This window comes from Periplaneta americana, chromosome 15 (genome assembly GCF_040183065.1).
Source record: "Periplaneta americana isolate PAMFEO1 chromosome 15, P.americana_PAMFEO1_priV1, whole genome shotgun sequence".
NCBI lineage: Eukaryota > Metazoa > Arthropoda > Insecta > Blattodea > Blattidae > Periplaneta > Periplaneta americana.
Genome location: NC_091131.1, coordinates 64,487,788 through 64,501,069, shown reverse-complemented (window position 1 = coordinate 64,501,069; position 13,282 = coordinate 64,487,788). Strand labels below are relative to the sequence as shown.

Below are 13,282 nucleotides of genomic sequence, written 5' to 3'. Positions count from 1 at the left end.
TGAAATGGAACTGTGCAATGATGATGAAAAACTGAATTGTTATTTCATTCCCTAAATTTAAGTTATATTAAGATTAGTTAGCTCATTTTAACCACAATATCGATGGCTGAGAACCAGACTGTTCTAAGTCCAACTTTTTATAAGAAAGAAATCTGTGTTTCATTATGTTCCAGTTCTTGTCTGCATATATGAATCGAACAAAATTATAAATATTCCTCTCCACAAGGTTGCTATGAAGCTATTCCAAATTGTTTCATGAAGCTTTGAATGTCAGGAGCTTAAAATAGCTCTCCTGAAAAAAAAAAATAGTAAAATAGACTTGGAATAGTCTGGTTCTGGGCCATCGATATGTAGGCCTTCTTTCCACAATTGAACTCGCAGTGTTCAACCAGTAACTTTTCAAAATCTTTGAGAGACAAATACAGTTATATTGTCTGTCTGTTGGCACAAAACTGTAAGAAGAAAACATGTGCTTAATGCCTACTGATGTCGCGGCATCATCCTTCAATTTTGGAATTGTTTGTATTGGAGAGCCATATTTTCCCATTTTGTTGCACTTCCCTACTGCGATATAAAATATTAAGTTGCTCATAAATTTTCTGTAGTTTCCAAAGTAGCAGCTACAGCAACCAAAAATGTAAAATATAACCTGATGTGAGTTACTTCACTGTGAATGGAGTATGCTTAAGATGATCCTTAACACAGCAGATGCAATTTGCCTCATTTTCCAAAGAGGAAATAATGCCTGCCAATTTGTCAATAGGAAAGACGTTGATTTTCATCTATACAAAGAGAGAGAGAACATAAATTGTATTATTGAATTTTAAAATAAAATAGCCAAAATAGGTTTTAACGTCAAATTAGGCTTTTCAGGCTCCACAAAATTAGCACTGTTAAGACGATCCATGAAACGTGTTAACAGAAGTTACTACAAATCTCTCTCTTCAAGAGCAAAAGATTTTTACTTAAAATCCAATGTCTAGAAATTATGCGTTACGATATGTCAATTTACCTCATTCTCTATTGACCCAGTATGAAATGAGTAATACATTTTCATGGTTAATCTCATGACTTCTTCGCCGAAGAATATTTTACACATAGTGAAATTGTTCTTCCTGCATCACGTGAGGCTACAGGTACCCACATATTACAGAAATATAAAAAAGTAGGATTGCCAAATTTACGTAAGCACTATTTACTAAAATGACTACCAATTTTCTTCTAGTACACATTATTGTCAAAGTGTACTAGAGTTTTCTTCATAATTCTGAGCTCTAACATGTGAAATATAAGTAAAGGTACTAATTACCGTGTATAAATAGCCTTTCAACCCAACACAAAATGCATATAATGGGCATAATGAAATCGTGTGAAATCATAGACCAAGGCAACAAAGACTTCAGTCTTATTCTATCCATCTCTTCCAAGGGTTTTCTACAAATTTCTTTCCAACTGGTCGTTACTGAGTCACTAACTTTGGGAGAAGACCTATGACATTCTCTGTAAGCTTATAATATATTTCCATTTTATTCCATAATTTTTAATATCCGTTGTTATGGTTCCAAGTATTGGAAGTGGATTACTTCATATGGGATGTGATATCTTCTTGCCCCTCCTAATAGAGGGCTTAAAAATCTCTTTTCTATTACCTCAATCCTACGTCCTTCAAACTTCTCTAATATCCAGTATTCACTTCCATACACCAAAGTTAGTTTACTTTTTATATTGTTGAATGTTAGGAACATGTCTCTACTCATTTGTTTTCAAAATTTTTGTTCCTAATTCCATTAATTCCAGTAGACCTTTTTTCAGCTATGACATTACAAATATTTAAAACTTCCGACTTGTCATACCATTTCATATTTTATTACAATTTTCACTCTTCTTACATGGTTTCCCTGTGAAGCTATAGTGATCTTGACATTATGTAAGTAAGCGAAGCGATATCAGTTAAAATCGTAGTGGGTATCTGTCTGCAAATAAATTAATACGAAAAAGTTAATAAAATTTCACTTGACACAAGGCCTCCATTTAATTGATTAAGTAAAAAATCTATTTTGCTTCTGAAGAGAGAGATTTGTACGACTTTGTACGTCTATTCCAGCGGTGACCAAAACTCGAGATGCAGTGATTACATGCGACAGATAGCCTAAGAAGTAAGGAGACGGAGGAAAGGTAGTTGGCATGAAAACTACAACCAGCGGTGGTTCCTGTACTAACATCTTGATCAATCCCGCGGATAAAATTCTCAAGCTTTGCTGTATCAGTAATGTCACTGCTGTCATCAAGAGCCAGCGAATAATATACGATTTTTCTTGCTTCTTTTTTTTTTAACCTTCCTCTTGAATATAATCAGGAATTTTCTAAATTATTCTCTCGATACTTGGTCGAGAAATTCGTAGTATTTCAAAATTAAAAGCTTCTTATGGACAAGTTATTTAAGCTATTTTAATCACTACTTTTTTGAGAAATTCTGTTCTATTAAAAGGCTTTAAAGCACGAGATATTTCAAACCCCATTAGGAAGCTGACTTCCTTACATTTATTTATGTCATCTTTCTCTTCCTGGCTGTGATTTAAGAAATGTCAATTCCTGGCGTTTAACTGTTCGTTGGCACATAATATTGAATTAGTTTTTCTACAATATTATTATTAAATGAATAATAAATAGTTACCCTCCTCTAAAAATTAAGAAGGTTAAAATTGAGATAAAACCTAATAATTTTATCCTTCTAGGAAGAAAATCTAAAAATATCAATAGTCATGCACGTACAGAAGAATTATAGAAACACATACTTAGTGATCAATAATAATAATAATAATAATAATAATAATAATAATAATAATAATAATAATAATAATATTTGCAAAAGAATACTCCTGGAACTGTTCTATACTCCAGAATTTTATGTGCAACATGCATTTTTATATACTCGTAAGACTTAATTTTTTTATTGTGTTGGTGATGATTAAGCTGCGGACTTTTAGGCACTAAAAACAATTGAAATAGGCAGGCAAAATAAGCGTTCAAAATTCTAAAATAGACATTTAATAAGGCACTAACAATTTCTAATTCTCAATGGCTAACACAACCATAGCGTAGCATTATACATTAGTTTCTATAGTAATGTCATTATGGCAGTGAATAACTAAATATTCCTCCAAATGTTGTAATGAGAACTGATGTCTGTTGTCTGTAAGAATGTTCTTAAATTGGGAGAAACTCCCCTCCACTTCACATGAAGTGATGGGGCAATACTTCACATATGCGCTTGATAACTTTTGCTTTGGCATATCTTCACGTATTTTTCACGTATTACAGCAGAAAACTCAACTCCATACTAAACTCATAAAACGGATATACAGTTCAAAACAACTACCCTAGTCAACTACCATCAATGATTCACGCGGCTTTCGAAATACATTTTTTTTTTCTTATTGGTAGAATTTAAATTATTCGATTTCTCCGCGCTCTGGTGGCAGTAAGACGTAACACACAAATTATCGATGGTTGTATGGCATCACTGCCCTCTGCTGGATAAAAAATGAACAAATTACAGATTCAAAAAATATTGATAGAATAGTCAATAAATTCAAATATAATACGGATATTTAGGCAACTTTTAGGCATTTATAAGCAAATAGGCATTTACTAGTGAAATAGGCAATTATAGGCACTATAGAATTCGCATATAATACTCACAATGCCTTAAAATGGATATGTAACCTAAAAGCTTGCGTCTTCAGGTTAAGGATTAAAATAGGCATATAGGCATAAATCCGCAGGTTAGTGATGGTTATGATATTAAGATGATAACTATGATGATGATGATGATGATAGCGATATCTTCTATGTATGGACGTTTAATACTGTATGACTGTTCCAAAGCGTATGATGTTCATGCGTTGCGCTGCAAGCCGGAAGGTGGTGGGTTCAATTCCCGATGGGGTCATGGTTTCCTCATTAATCTAATACTTCTGGCCGCACTATAGCCCTGAGGTCCACTCAGGCTGTAACAGAAATGAGTACCAGGGGGTTTCCCTTGGATTAGAGGCGACAAGCACGTAGGACTGACGTACCTATTGTCATTTTACGTGGGAGTCTTAACATTCCGCCATTCTAAAGGCCTTCCAGGGCTTCTATAAAAGATGGGATGGTCTTGTTTTTGTATGGCGTTTAATATGGTATGTCGAAGTTGTGTACTCTGTCAGGAAAATTTCCAATACCGTATCGAAAGTTGCAGAACCAGTCGCGAGAGAATCCATTTCGGGTCACCATATTTTGCGTGACAGAGGTAAACACGCGAGTACCATGACCTAACCTGGCGCTGGCGATAGCTCTAGCATAGAACACATTCAACAAGATGTAATCTGGAAAAGTGATATTTTAATGGTGTCTTAAAAAATTGTAGGATTTCGAAGAATAGATGTCAACACACCTACTGCATTTTCGGCCAGTTATACGCATTTTCCACTCAGAAAATTTGTCTAACTGGCTACGTCTTGTATGCCGACATCTGAAATTTCAGTTAATTTTGATCGGCCAAGATCTGCCAGTCTCAGTTTATATGTGTGGTGAGGTAAATTAATTTACGTTTTTAAATATCTGTGGAAAAAGGGGCGCATGACATACACCCATGCGTCTTATAGCTCGGCAAATACATTATGTTATAGACATAGAAACCAGTAACTTTTTTCAGTAAAGAAAGGAATTCGAGGAATTTGTAGTATCATCATTCGGTCTTTTGATTTAGGCATATCATGAGAGCATCATGCCAAAAGAGCGTGTCAGCAAAACTGCAAACTTGTATTAGAGCCATTTAAATATAGAATAGTTTCTTCTATCCTTGTCTATACAGGGTGTTTCGGAAATACTTTGACAAACCTTGGGGGCATGTTCCTCACAACAAAACAAGAAAAAAACAGAAAAAACATATATATATATATATATATATATATATATATATATATATAAACATATGTCCGAAAATCCTTAAGTTAGTTGTTTAGTTATTACTGAAAGAACATAATGAAACATTTGTTAGATATTGTCAGCTTGGTAGCAACTGTTGCAACTTTAATCAATTCAGAAACTCATAACAATGAAAGTGGAAGCAAGAGGAGAACATTTTTTTTATGAGTTTCTGAATTGATTAAAGTTGCAACACTTGCTACCAAGCTGACAATTTCTAATATATGTTTCATTATGTTCTTTCATTAATAGCTAAAAAACTAAGGATTTTTAGACATATATTTATACGAACTTTTTTTCATGTTTTGGTATGAGGAATATGCTCCCAAGGTTTGTCAAAGTATTTCTGAAACACTCTGTATAGCAAGGTACTATCTTTGATTCTTCCTCAAGCCTATTGTTTGAAAACGTTTATTTTCAAACATAAATAGATTCTATTAAACTATTTCGATAACGCTGTATTTGTTGATACGTCCTTCTGGTATGATGCCCTCGTTATGTAATCGCTTCTTGATCACCGCGGATTTAATTTAGGGGGATAATATTTCCAATATTTGGTTTTAATTTTGAAACTTTCTAACTTCTTTTATTACTCTGGCTCTTTAATTTTTGTAAGTTCATGCATATGTATATATACTTTTTGCTGGTTGAGTGGAAGAGAAGGCCTTACGGCCTTAACTCTGCCAGTTAAAATAAATCATTATTATTATTATTATTATTATTATTATTATTATTATTATTATTATTATATTTTATTATTACTACACAATATCTCTACCAGGTTAAATAAATAAATAAATAAATAAATAAATAAATAAATAAATAAATAAATAAATAAATAAATAAATAAATAAATAAACATTTGCGTTTTGTAAACCATTCATTACTATTAAATTTGACATGATGTTGAAATGCATATCGTTTGTATTTACTGCTGTTCGAGAAAAGGCATGCACTTAACTGTGTACATTGTTTTGAAATGGAAACGACAAAATCTGAGTTACTATTGGTAATGATGAACTTTTTCAGATGTTCGTGAGAAATCTATCGCGTACTGTTCCACGACGTAACTTTTATGTGCGATAGTTTGATGAAGCATGCATCATTGAGTGCATGCCAACATAATTTCATAGAAAATAAGATTACGAGACATAAAAAAGGAGCTTTCTCGGACCTTTACTCCACGAAAATTCTGAAATGTAAAAGAGAGGAGTCTGTATTAATGATATACTAATTCCGATCTTCAATGAATTGACGGAAGAAAGAAAACCTACTAATACTTTACGCAGGACAAAGCGAATATAATTCTAGAGTCAATCTGACTGGGGTTATTATAGGCCTACTACATCATGTGGCCGCATCAATCCTCAGACTTAAAGTAAATCCTTGTGCATTGTGCTAAATTGATTATGCAGAGTGAGTGTAAACAATAATTCTAACACGGTACACGCACTGAAAACAGTAGGCCTATTCGTTACTCCTGGTAAAAAAAAAAAATAGCGTGTCGTCTGTATGTGTGTTCACAGCGATTCTCCTAACTCATAAACCAACAGATTTTGTTTGTATCTATACTGCGTTTCATAATGACTGACAGGAGATGTAAACATTGCCGGCAGAGGAGGAGAGAATTATAATTGCTGTTTAACCGGTGGCAGAGATCTGAAGAGTTCTACCCCGCCCAACTTCAAGACAAGCATGAAACGAGACCTCTGCCATTGGTTGAAACTTCTTTACTGCTATGCCTGCAATGTTTACTTCTCCTGACAGACATTATGGAACGAAGTATAGCATTTAGGAATCAATTTATCAGGGAATCATGAGCAATGAAATATAATACATTTTAGTGATAGGTTGACGGGATGATGATGATGATGATAATAATAATAATAATAATAATAATAATAATGATGATGATAATAATAATAATAATAATAATAATAATAATAATAATAATAATAATAATAAAGAGAATGACAATCCATTGAGAGAAATATCAGGCGATCTTCTTTCTCTTTTGTTTGTTTGTTTTGTTTAGTTTTTTTCCTGTGTTGCATAGAATGCACTGATAATGAGAGAGAGAGAATTTTTCGCTAAGGAAAATTAGTTATTATATGTAAGATTATTTCCAGAAATGCATATAGAGTGTTAGTTGGGAAGCCGGAGGGAAAAAGGCCTTTGGGGAGGCCGAGACGTAGGTGGGAAGATAATATTAAAATTGATTTGAGGAAGTGGGATATGATGGTAGAGACTGGATTAATCTTGCTCAGGATAGGGACCAATGGCGGGCTTATGTGAGGGCGGCAATGAACCTCCGGGTTCCTTAAAAGCAAGTAAGTAAGTAAGTATGTAAGATTATTTCTATTTTTATTACGAATTTCGTCAAAGTGTCGAACCCTTAGGCCAGAAGGAGTGAGCAGAGACGAGAGTGAGAATTACCGGTTCTTTTCTAACACCTGTAAAACCATTTGTTACGCATGTGTGAACCAGTGAAGTATGGCCTGTAATATTTTAAGATACACATGTAACTATGTATTACGGTATATCATTTTTAAATGCCCATTTCTTATAGAGGTAGTGTTAGAAATTATCGTAATATATGCAAATTTATGGAAATTCAAATAAATGTTTTCCTAAACAATAAAATAAAATGTAAATAGTCAAATTCTTTATTTTTGAGATCGTGTGTAGTTTAGGAAACGAAATTTGGGTGTACATTAATGGATTTGATTGTACTGGTATGTATCTTGAATTATAGTTGAAAATGAACAATAAACAATAATATTATTCGTTACATAATTACGGAACTAAATTGTTTTAAACGCGTAAAACGTAACTATAGGCCTATACGTAAATAATGCTGCAAATTGAAGACTTTTTAATGGAATATGAAGCACGCTTTCTAAAAGGTGGATGATTCTTCGGAATTATATCAGTTGACTTAAGGTACGGTTTTTAATATATATATATATATATATATATATATATATATATATATATATATATATATATAGATAGATAGATAGATAGATAGATAGATAGATAGATAGATAGATAGATAGATAGATAGATAACCGGACAATTGCTATCGGATAATAACGCCTCACTTTACCGCAAAGAGGCCGCTAGCAATCCCGAGATGTCAACGTAACGAGGACACTGCATGAACTTGACCATCACAGCAGTAATCACAAGGATTATTAATTCATTCCTAACACATTCATCAGCTGATTTGATGTCGGTGTCAAGTTGGTGACGTGACGGACAGTGGCGGTCTCTGTACCTTCAATTGGTAGTGTCTGAGAAGAGCCTGGCTCGTCACGGCTGATCGGCAGCCGAGCGTGGCAGGCACCGTTACGCAGTTTCCAGGTCAAGCGGCACCAACGAATACTGTTACCGGACGCGAGCTAAGTCCATGCTGACAACAGCGGACGACACAGTAATAGTAACAAGAATAGCGATAGACAAGAGTAGTAGGCCTATATACAAAACTTATTTTTGAGAATGGAACTCTGGATCGCTTGGCGCTAATTATGTTCCTTAATGAAGGGCCACTATTACTACTGCTGTAACTACCACTACCACTACTACTACTACTACTACTACTACTACTACTACTACTACTAGGTAGATAACACTACTATCACTGATACTGATACTACCACCACTACTATTACTGTTACTAGGTAGATTATACCACACTACCACTACTATTACTGCTACTAGATAGGTTATACTACCACTATTATTACTGTTACCAGGTAGGTTTTACCAACACTACCACTACTATTACTGCTACTAGATAGGTTATACTACCACTATTATTACTGTTACCAGGTAGGTTTTACCAACACTACCACTACTATTACTGCTACTAGATAGGTTATACTACCACTATTATTACTGTTACCAGGTAGGTTTTACCAACACTACCACTACTATTACTGCTACTAGATAGGTTATACTACCACTATTATTACTGTTACCAGGTAGGTTTTACCAACACTACCACTACTATTACTGCTACTAGATAGGTTATACTACCACTATTATTACTGTTACCAGGTAGGTTTTACCAACACTACCACTACTATTACTGCTACTAGGTAGGTTATACCACCACTACCACTACTATTACTGCTGCTAGGTAGGTTATACTACCACTACCACTCCTATTACTGTTACTAGGTAGGTTATACTACCACTATTATTACTGTTACCAGGTAGGTTGTACCAACACTACCACTACTATTACTGTTGCTAGGTAGGTTATACCACCACTACCAGTACTATTACTGCTACTAGGTAGGTTATACTACCACTATTATTACTGTTACCAGGTAGATTGTACCAACATTACCACTACTATTACTGCTACTAGGTAGGTTATACCACCACTACCAGTACTATTACTGCTACTAGCTAGGTTATACTATCACTATTATTACTGTTACCAGGTAGATTATACCACCACTACCACTACTATTACTGTTACTAGGTAAGTCATACCAACACTACCACTACTATTACTGTTACCAGGTAGGTTGTACCAACACTACCACTACTATTACTGTTACTAGGTAGGTTATACCACCACTACCAATACTATTACTGTTACTTGGTTATACCACCACTACCACTACTATTACTGCTACTAGGTAGGTATTACCACTGCTAACACCACTACTAATGCAGTTACTACCATCACTACCACTACTATTACAATACTATTAGTAGATAGGTCTATTATCACTGCTACCATCACACTACTAATGCCACTAATATTGTCACTATTAACACTATCAGCACTGTCATTAAGCCTACTACTACTACTACTATTGCTACCACAACTAATTCCGCCACCTCCACCGCTACCACTACCACCACTAACAATAACACAGCCACTAAGACTACTAACGTCATCACCACCACCACCACCACAGTAACATGGCAACTAACACTACCATTACTAATACTAATACCACGACTAAACATCTAACATTACTACCTGGTTGGCGAGTTGGTATAGCGCTGGCCTTCTATGCCCAAGGTTGCAGGTTCGATCCCGGGCCAGGTCGATGACATTTCAGTGTGCTTAAATGCGGCAGGCTCATTTCAGTAGATTTACTGGCATGTAAAAGAACTCCTGCGGGACAAAATTCCGGCACAACCGGCGACGCTGATATAACTTCTGCAGTTGCATCGTTAAATAAAACCTAACATTTAAAAATGTAATCTCCATCTTACGATGTTTGGTGACGTATACACGTCCGTTGATGTGACATATTAATGAATTTAAATACTATTATAGTCACAATCATGCCATGGTATGAAAGAAAAATTTCACAACCTCGAGCGGGAATCGAACCTGCGACTTCCTGTTCTCCGGTCAGGCGCTCTACCACTGAGCTATCGAGTTCGTCTCACGCCAAAGGCTTGGAATTATCCTTTCATACTGGCGACTCTGTTATACTGGGTGTTCATTTCAAAGTGTGTCATGACGTCACTGTTGTTGGGTCACCGATTTGAAGCGAGTTTCAGCTTAAATGTTAGAGAAGTTGCCTATTATTTAAGGCGTTCTTCAATCTGAACTTGAGAACGTGTACGGTATAACTTGAACGTCGTAGCAACAGATGGCGGTCTGTACGGTCTGTGTGCTACCATAACCTCTTTCGAACTGTGTTTTGCGCCGGCAAGTCGTACGCAGGGTATTTGTTATCATCGGTTGCGTACGGTAACATTCCACAACACAAATCAAATGCTCCGTGTCCATGTTGACCGTCGAAGTTAATGTCAACAAATACGTAAGTAATCGTCTTAACCCTCTCCCCATATCCCGACAGTACGTATTTCCAAACAGTTCACATTCCTGCCACTACCGGCGTTATCGTACGTATCGGTACGTACTCTTCAGAAAGAACGCCGTACTTGCTAGCCATCTTCTCTGCCTCTTAGGTTATACACCTGAGCTGCGGAAGTGTAGGAAGATTGAATTCTCTAGGCTCATCAACTAGCCACATGACGGCATACAGCGAGCCAAGACACATTTTGAACTGAACACCCAGTAGAGTACTGTCCATAGCGTCTGATCTAGTCAGCACTGCTTATGGGTTGAAAGAAATTTTACAAATGTAATCTACATCTTACGATGTTTGGTGACGTATACACGTCCGTTGATGTGACATATTAATGAATTTAAATACTATTATAGTCACAATCATGCCACCTCGAGCGGGAATCGAACCTGCGACTTCCTGTTCTCCGGTCAGGCGCTCTACCACTGAGCTATCGAGTTCGTCTCACGCCAAAGGCCATTATGAAAGGATAATTTCAAGAATTTGGCGTGAGACGAACTCGATAGCTCAGTGGTACAGCGCCTGACCGGAGAACAGGAAGTCGCAGGTTCGATTCCCGCTCGAGGTTGTGAAATTTTTCTTTCATACCATGGCATGATTGTGACTATAATAGTATTTAAATTCAATAACATTTAACATTTAACATTACTACCAGCTTCACCATTACTGTAAAACTATCATAACCACTAACAACGTGACAAGCAGTACACCACCACCACTACCACCATCATTACTACTGCTACTACTACCGCCTTCACCATTACTACTGCCATTCTGTTACGAGTATCACCACTATTGCTACTACCATCACTACACTATTACCACTACTACTATGACCACCACTATCACCACTACCACTACCATCACTCCTGCCGCTATTATCACTGTATTACTACCACTACTATCACCATCATTACTAACATCACTATTACTACAACTGTGCTGCTACTACTACTACTACTACTATTGCTACTGCTACTACTACTACTATTACTACTAGACCTGCTACTGCCACTACTACTACTATTACTAGACCTACTACTACTACTACTACTACCAGTATATTATTACTGTTATCACTAACAACATTAATAATTTAATGAGATCTTCGTTGTTCCTAACTGGAAATACTCAACACATACTTGTTTGTAATTGTATCGGCAGAGCCTACAGAGAAGTACCTACTTAGATACTAGAATGTGAGGTAAAACTGTACAATATTGTGAAGCAATGAGAAAAGTAACCAATATGGACATTTAGCGGAGGAGAGGAAAACAGACACATAACATGAGAAATAACAGCGTAGGTAATATTTTCAAAGACGGCAGTGACATCCACCACAAATCCATTTCCCAGGAAGTATTCGAACTCGAACTGCTTACAGCTGCACTTTAATCCCTACATGCAAATACGAACTGAAGTACCCTGATGCTGTTTCTTACTCGGGCACTCCACTCGGATAAATACTACTGATCGAGTAATACGTTGAACCCATCAAGGCGATGCAAGAATGCGTGAGGGTTGCGCACCCTGTGCTCCGTAACAGTTAATGTTGCCCCAGGCGCTGCACCCTGACACCCAACTGAGAGGGCGAAACTCAGGTAGTGAGAGAAGAACCCGTTATCTTATTGACACTTACGGGGTCCATGACCCACACAGATATCGACTGACAAACACTACGGCTGTAATGTTGCTATGCGAAAGGAATAAAATCCGAAGATATTTATTATTTTTCATCATCATCATCATCATCATCATCATCATCATCATCATCATCATCATCATCGTCGTCGTCGTCGTCGTCGTCGTCGTCGTCGTCGCCGCCGCCACTATTACCACCACCACCACCACCACCACCACCACCACCACCACCACCACCACCAATCTTTGTTGGTACTCCTAATTTGTCATACATCCAAATTTGTTGCTTCATGAACATGAAGCCAACATGAAATTTAGTAAATTACGAGTATTCGAATGACGATTGTTGCCTATGGTCCTCCTGTGATTTGATCATTATTACGAATGTGCCTTCACTGAATTTTTTTTCGTAGGTTATTTTACGACGCTTTATCAACATCTCAGGTTATTTAGCGTCTGAATGAGATGAAGGTGACAATGAGTCCGGGGTCCAGCACCTAAAGTTACCCAGCATTTGCTCATATTGGGTTGAGGGAAAACCCCGGAAAAACCTCAACCAGGTAACTTGCCCCGACCGGGAATCGAACCCGGGCCACCTGGTTTCACGGCCAGACGCGCTAGCCGTTACTCCACAGGTGTGGACTTCACTGAAGTCCAGACATTTAAGGACCTCTTGAAGAGTGGGAGGAATTATATGTATAACTGATATTGTCCTTAAAAAGATTTTCACATCGACTTTGTATTTTGAATTATGAAGTGGGTGTGGTTTGACTCGAGTATGCAAAGCGTATATTTGCTGTATTTGATAGAACACATTT

General features: G+C 36.6%; 1 protein-coding gene across 2 annotated transcripts in view; it reads left to right on the top strand.

Moving 5' to 3' along the window:
• The window catches only part of Np (serine protease notopleural), a 131,787-nt gene that overhangs the window by 60,008 nt on the left and 58,497 nt on the right, over positions 1-13,282 (top strand). The gene's annotated exons all lie outside the window — the stretch shown is intronic.